Here is an 8537-nt window from a genome sequence, read left to right as displayed (position 1 = left end):
TCCGGGGAATAGCGGGGACTTTGACTTTCGGTCCAGCCAAACCCGGGTAAAATCCCCGCTCTGCGGGGACAAAGAACTTGTGATTTCCCGCCAAATGCCTCCGTACCCCGGGATACCTAGGCAAGGCACATTCTCCGCTATTTTCGGAGCGAAGACAAAACCAGCGCTTTCACTCGGCACTTCGGGGCCACATGAAAGGTAAAAACACGGCCCGTTTTAACCGCTACCCCCGGTATACCTCCGGACCTGGGGGCCGTGGTTACAATTGACTGCTGCATAATGAAGTTCAAGATGTTGTCGAACGGACTCTTAATGTTATGGAATGTGAACAAATAATGGGTAACATATTAAATAGCACTGATCAATTTGAAAAAAGCAGTTTTGGATTCATGTCCTCTTTTCCCGATGCTACCAGTCAGCTTATATGACGATATCCTTAGATATGGGTGTTCGAGTACGGGTAACATTTTAAACACATGCAGACGATCTGGTGATATAAATGACTTCTTTTTAATGAAGCGGTTATTACTGAAAACGAGATGAAATGTAAAACGGTTGACAAATCTACAAACATTTTTCAACAAAAACGCTTATATTAGAACCCAGTTTGTCTTCATTGCTTTGAGACTGCTGCATATGTTGAAAAAATGTGTGAAGATTATAATTTGGGAAAACGGTTTGAGGGCAAGCATTTCAGTCTGATTTTGTCCACAAGAGTTGAACCAAAAGACGCTCCGGTGTGTGGCAAGGACGAGGTCGATGTTTGACCCGTTACAGGTATATCTGCTTTGCTTTTTATAAGAAATTAATTTTGAATCGCTTATAAATAGAAATATTACCTGATTTCAATGTGGGTGTAACCCCCACCATATTGTTTACCGAATACTGCTGCAAAGAGTCTAGCCGAACTCTGCGTTACAAATTATATTAAACAGTTTTCAAGTTATTTATAACGTGTGTCCTATGGTCATCTGGAATGATCTGAGGCGGATTATTATCACACATTTACATCGTATTTAACAAATCGCATTGGGGTCGTCCTTTTATGTATTTGTTCCTCTTAAAAAGAGGTTTAGCAAGTCGTAAACATTCTGATGTTTCTCCAACTTATACCCACAGCGGTTATTACCACCATCGCGCATATCACGTGCTGATTTCACGTGACCGCATTCGAAATATTGATTTTTTTTATTTCAAATAGTATAGAAAAAACCAATAACTTGGTGGCAGGTTGTTTTAGAGATTTTTCCATTTATCAGATGACTGAGTTTTCTTTTTATCTTGGTTTGATTTTTATATTTTCTTGTTTTTCAATTGTTCGTTTTATTTCAGAAATCGTGCATACAGTTCTACTGTCCAACATTCTACTCTCATTCTACTTCCAAGATTGGTGTTTGTCATGCATTTGTTAGAACAGCGTCTTGTCTCATGATGAACCTTGCCTTTTCCGCTGAAACTAACGGTGAAATAATGGATTCAGATCATTGAGATGCATCTTGTTTGTTTCTGTGAGAATCTCCTCAACTTCAATGTTTTCAAAAATAAAAACTCGCAAAGATGTAAATTGGCCTCCTTTCAATTATTTAAGTATGATAGAAGAAGAAAGTCTGTCATTTGAAATCGACGTGAAACAACATGCTCTGAAAGACGAAATTGAAAAAAAACAAACAACGGTCTACTCCAAAGAAGTGAAAGTATGGTAAGATTCGTGTTGATCATTCTTGGCGTTGATAAGTAGCACCGATCACCATTCGATATCAAAAACAGTTGTTTCTTTGGTTTCGTTTGGTCGTGTTCGAGACACAACATTTCAACCATTCATGAACCTAAAATGTGTGTATCAAAACATTTTCTAGGCGGATCATATGCAGTCAAAATTTGAATAATGAAGTCAAATGATACAACAATCTTATTATCTGCATTTACCTTCAAACATTCATGAAGTTTGATCAGCATGTGTGTTTAATGAAATGTTGGTCATATTTGACTACATGCAATGTATGTTATAATATAAAAAAAAAAACTTGGACACTCGGTCAAATGTTTGAAACACTGAAAACCTTTTGTTCGACTGTATCTGTCTGCAATGTGGTCAGAAGGTGTCTATATAATTAGGGACAGGTTTGATTATCGCAATGTGTCCAAAAGTATGTCACTGAGTCAGGCATTAGGTACATTATCTACCCAAGCTTCTACTTACTTGGTCAAAGTGCTATATGTTTGAAATGAATGTCAAGGTTGATTATAGGTCATTATATCAAAATCATAGTAACAATGTGGTGAGAAAATGTTTGCAAAAATGTTTGGCTTTGAAATTCTTGTGTCGGGTTGGACTATGGGATACAATGGGTAAACAGTAGGTCAAAATATTTCTAAAATCCTATCTGAACGTGTCAAGAAAAAGTTTGATTATGGGTTGTGATGTGCAAACAAGAAGGTCACTTGGTCAGACATGAGTTGTTGTTTTTCTAGCCAAGCTTCAAGTGGCTTGATCATAATGCTTATTCATTAATATGCAGGTCAAGGTGATGACGTCGAATGTTGTCTCTGACAGTGTTATAGCAGGTTTTGAAATTTAACAAATCGAGTCAAACGTTAAATTTTAAAAAGCTTAAAGTTGGTTGGAATTGTTTTTATTCTTCAAGCATAATTGGTCAGAATACTTAACATGTTGATGTCCAACTAAAGTCCTTTTGAAAATCTGTTTTTCAACAAGCAGTGTATTAAGGTTAGTAATATCATTCATCACATCCTATTGTTAGCTCGAATTAAAATACCGCCTTACACCTTCATAAACAGCAGGACCATACTTGCCATAACACTGATTAAAGAAAAATATTGTTTTTTTAATTGTGCATCTTATGATATAAAAACGTCTCAAATAATTGATATACAGCCAAAACGCGTTATGTCGAATTCTTGGAAGCTCAGGAAATTCTTCAAAATAAAACAATGTATAATTGATACAGTCATGTTTTTGTCTATTTTCAGATTACAAATGGTTTCCTTGGTTTTGACCGTCTGCAACCTGTATGAAACATCAACCATGAAGAGTGTTATATTCGTCTGTCGAATATGTTTTGTACTGATTATTGTGTTGAATAAAAATGTAAGCCTCATGGCACGATCATATACAATCCGTCAAAAAGAACGTTTGACACTGAGTTTTCTTTATGCGATATTTCAAATACATTATTGACCGCAAATCGCTTAAAGTTAGATGTATTTGCATTTATAAGGCCTCTGTTGGAATATGCCGCGATTGTCCGGGATAACCTGACGCTAAATGACGAGGACGACTTTTATAAGAATATAAAGAATGTTCCCGATTTCTAATACGAAGGTAACCACAAATTTTGTGTCAATCATGCGAGGATGCATATGCATTTTATCATAACGTAATTGTCAATTTGGAGTTATTGAGGCTGCCTTCCACTACTTCTTCACTTGTCCATTATATAACGCCAAAAGAAATCATCTAATTGGTCAGGTATCCACCGTTTGTGATTTGTCTCTTCGATTACTTCTCTTTGGATCGAAGGAGGCCTCATATGAGACGAACAATAAAATTAAACATACATTTGACCACGTTCAAATTATATACGTTAATCTAAACGTATCTGGATATAAATAAATATTATAAAGACCTTATCCCATTATCGACCTAACCAATCCCGTTACCTCCCCCTTGTTCCATCTTTTTTCTACCTTTACCCTTTTTTACTTCTTATACATTATTCAATTTAGCACATGCAAGATTTAGACAAGATAACACTCTTTTTAAAGTTTTCACATACATACCTTGTTTTAATTGATGCGTAACGAAAACATGGGCATATAGGTCGTTAGTTCTGTATAACAAGTCTTGTCAGCACAAAAACTCGAGAGAAGATGTCACAGTCACGGTCAAAAAATATTTTGAAAACTATCCGCATAACAAATAGAACAGTTTGATCCATGTCCATCAAACATCACATATAACTTACCATTGGCCAACAGAAGACCTCATTTTTTCGATTTATTAGATCAAGGTCATGGATTCTAATCTTATGACATCTCGATCTGCATAGACTGTTTGATCAGGGCCCATGAAACTTCAGTGGTAGGATGCCATTGGCAAATTGATGATTCCTATTAATTTTGAGGTCAAAGGTCACATACTTGTGAAAATGCACACGGTCTTGAAAACGATTTGACCTATGACCATTACACTCCAGCGATATTTAATACACAACCAGAAGATGTCCCCTAGTCAAAAGTCTTATGTCCAAAACTTTGTCTACATAATAGCACGGGAACTCATTGATCTATGTCTCTTAAACTTCAGTGGTAGGTGACGGATGACCCCTTTTGTATCGGTTAATACACAATGCATTATTTTTTTAACACCTCAATCGGAGCATCTTCGTTCGAATGAGGTTCCACATGTACAATAAATTGAACAATATCTGAGGATTCATATACATGTACTACAATGCAATTATGAACTATGTATGGCTAAAAGCATCTCAATTAGCTTGAAGCACCCACATAGCTTTGAGTGTGAGAACGCTGGTCTAGTGTAAGGAGTTTACCTTGATACAAACAATGGAGTCCCTTCCTCCATTTCCACTTAAGTTGTAGATCCTGAGCAAAATTATATTGTTACCCTTTCACAATTGTTAAAGACCCTAGATTTCCAACAGTAGTCAACCATGAAGGACCCTCTGTATTCTGGCGATCTGTACTCCAACATTGAAATTATTTCGTCTCAATTTATTTTATTTTTGACTGGTAAGAAGCTTCGACTTCATGTTTATAGACACAAGTGGTTTGAGTTATTTTGTTGTTACTACTGATGCTGATTTTGTTGTTATTGCCGTCGTCGCTTTTGAAGTAGTTTTAAATTTTAAAGCATTTGTAACGGGTGTATGAAGGAAAGTGGTTATGGCCACAAAACGTATTGCCAACTTCGATCATCTCGTGCTCATGTTAAGTCCATAAAAAGACTATTTAACAATTTATCAATGACATCATATTGTAAGCTTGTAACTCTTGAAAAACAAGAATGCTCTTAAACTAGTGAATAGAAGTTTGTAAATTAAAAAAAAATAAGACCTGTTCATTACGGACGTTGTAAAGAGGTACTTTGGAAATGGGTTTGTTTTTGCCGGGTTATAGTCAATGTCGTTGTTCCTACGGACAGATCGTATTAATTCATTGTGACGTTATTTGGGGGTTTTTTTATGACGTACATTGTACCATACAAATCAGGGTTGGTCAAGTCAGGATCCCTCTTAATCACCTGAGAAAGGAATGGTTTATAGACATAGATGACGTTTCCTCGGGATTTTTTTTTTTTAGTTTGTGAGGTAAAAGACAAGGTCTTTATTTAAAAAAAATATATATATAAAGCCCGCTTTCGTCAGAAAAATTGGTTAGAAGCAGGCATTATACGTCAATTCCAAACGATGTTATTGGGTGATTAAAACCAAAATATTTGTAGTCAACAGTTTCTTCGTCTGTTATAGGAATGGCGCAATGAACTAGGTTTCAACAGTTTATTAAACTCTCTACGAACGGTTCAAACTCACGTACTACAAATGAACAAAATAAATATTTACATAGAAAACGCCTTGCAAAAAATTGTTTCAGTGTAAGATCGTAATACATTTCGCCGAGAAAGCATCAAAAGCTATCTTAACGAATGGCGTAGCGATCAGTGAAATATTTACTTTAGGTTTTCAGAAGGTGAAAAATATGTTGTTTAGATAAACAGAAACAAGCATTCTTTTTATTTAACTCATAAGTCTATATACATCACTAGAAAACATCAACCTGAATAAGAGCAATGAAAACAAACAAAGAATGGTCTCATTTTTCATCATGCAAAAAGAGTGAACGTACGTATAATTTAATGCTAAGGGTTTACACTTACTCGAACCAATTTCTCTAACAGCTTATGTCCCTTAGCATGATTAAGGTTAGCTCACTTATTTTTGCTATATAGTGTGTAACATTCTAATGTTTAAGACCTCTTAGACTTTTAAAGGAAATTAAATTCATGATAATTATGATCAACACTTTTCTGTTTTGTAAAATTAAGTTTATGTAAGTTATTTGGCTAATTGAAATAAAGCTCGTTACTCTAAGCATGCTACGAGAAATTGGGGCATTTGTCGTAACATTAAAATATATTTTCTACAATTACGAGTTGCCGTCCCAAGGCGGAACCTAACAATCCTTTATAAACATACCTAGTTGTTTTAAATAGTATATGTGTATGTACTGTGTTGCTTGCGGAGTTTTGTGCTGTTGTTTCATTATTGTTTGTTTTTCTGTTCTACGTCTTTCGCGTTTACCCTGTGCCATTAAACAGGGTTTATGTTTTAGTTTTTGGCTACTGAGCTTGTTTCTGCAGTTTTTCATATAAATATTGTCAACTGAATGTGAGACACTACAACTTACCAACAACACAGATAGTCCACACATGCATCAATATATATTTATCTCTAAATGTTGGGGTCACCAGCTTGGGATGGTCAGCGAAGCAGAGTTCACTGTGGTTTAAATCTAGTTTATGGATTTCAAAACTCACATAAAACCCAGCATTTATTAATATTTGCAATCCTACAAGTATACGCCTAATCGGAGCCAGAAACAACCTGAAGACAAAGAAGACAAGAGTAAAGCAATACATATAGACACATAAATTAACTTCAGGTACTCAACAATACAGATACAGATACAGACATCGCCGTTCAATGAATGAATCCAGCCGGAGGAATAGTGTAATCTACTCAAGGCTCTCAACAATCAGATTCAGACATCGCCGTTCAATAAATGAATCCAGCCGGAGGAATAGTGTAATCTACTCAAGGCTCTCAACAATCAGATTCAGACATCGCCGTTCAATAAATGAATCCAGCCGGAGGAACAGTGTAATCTACTCAAGGCTCTCAACAATCAGATTCAGACATCGCCGTTCAATAAATGAATCCAGCCGGAGCAATAGTGTAATCTACTCAAGGCTCTCAACAATCAGATTCAGACATCGCCGTTCAATAAATGAATCCAGCCGGAGCAATAGTGTAATCTACTCAAGGCTCTCAACAATCAGATTCAGACATCGCCGTTCAATGAATGAATCCAGCCGGAGCAATAGTGTAATCTACTCAAGGCTCTCAACAATCAGATTCAGACATCGCCGTTCAATGAATGAATCCAGCCGGAGGAATAGTGTAATCTACTCAAGGCTCTCAACAATCAGATTCAGACATCGCCGTTCAATAAATGAATCCAGCCGGAGGAATAGTGTAATCTACTCAAGGCTCTCAACAATCAGATTCAGACATCGCCGTTCAATGAATGAATCCAGCCGGAGGAATAGTGTAATCTACTCAAGGCTCTCAACAATCAGATTCAGACCTCGCCGTTCAATGAATGAATCCAGACGGAGCAATAGTGTAATCTACTCAAGGCTCTCAACAATCAGATTCAGACATCGCCGTTCAATGAATGAATCCAGCCGGAGGAATAGTGTAATCTACTCAAGGCTCTCAACAATCAGATTCAGACATCGCCGTTCAATGAATGAATCCAGCCGGAGCAATAGTGTAATCTACTCAAGGCTCTCAACAATCAGATTCAGACATCGCCGTTCAATAAATGAATCCAGCCGGAGGAATAGTGCCATCTCCTTAAGATACTCAACAATCAGATTCAGACATCACCGTTCAATGAATGAATCCAACCGGAGCAACAGTGCCATCTCCTTAAGGTACTCTAAACTCACAAACAGATACAAACTCTACCGTTTAACGAATGCATCCAGCTAAAACAACGGTGCCAACTCTTTAAAGTTCTCAGCAACCATACACAGACATCACCGATCAACGAAGGTATACAGCTGGCGCAACAGTGCCAACTCCTTAAGTTACTAAATACAACCAAATACAGACATCACCGTAAGATCAAATCATCCAAAGACAGTTATCTGACATAGCTCCTCAGAGTGAATTGAAGGTTTAAAACTAAGTGTGCATACAGTCTCAAAATAATTGTATCAGTTTACAAACCAGAATGTCAAACAAAACAAAGAAGATAAGGACATATATCATAATAAAATGATTATGCTTTCGATTATTTTTGGACCTTCCCTGGACGAACACCTTTTTGTATCGGTCTTCTAACGTTTTGCTACAAACCAAACACTCTCTTGTCTACAAACCAAACACTCTCTTGTCTACAAATCAAACACTCTCTTGTCTACAAACCAAACACTCTCTTGTCTACAAACCAAACACTCTCTTGTCTACAAACCAAACACTCTCTTGTCTATTGTTCGATTAAGAAAGGCAACATAAATATGAGTGATTAAGCGCCTACCAGTTGATAACTAAACCTCATCTTTATTGGCAAGTACAACGGGTGTTTGAATTAAAATAAAAGAGATATACTGTTGTATCTGGTACTGTGTAGCTATTTTCACAACTCCATGGGAACAGGTTACATTAATTGGGTTAACTAAGTGACATGGTATCAAACAAGTCCGAAAT

Source organism: Mya arenaria, chromosome 12 (genome assembly GCF_026914265.1).
Source record: "Mya arenaria isolate MELC-2E11 chromosome 12, ASM2691426v1".
Classification (NCBI taxonomy): domain Eukaryota; kingdom Metazoa; phylum Mollusca; class Bivalvia; order Myida; family Myidae; genus Mya; species Mya arenaria.
This window is presented reverse-complemented; position numbering follows the sequence as displayed.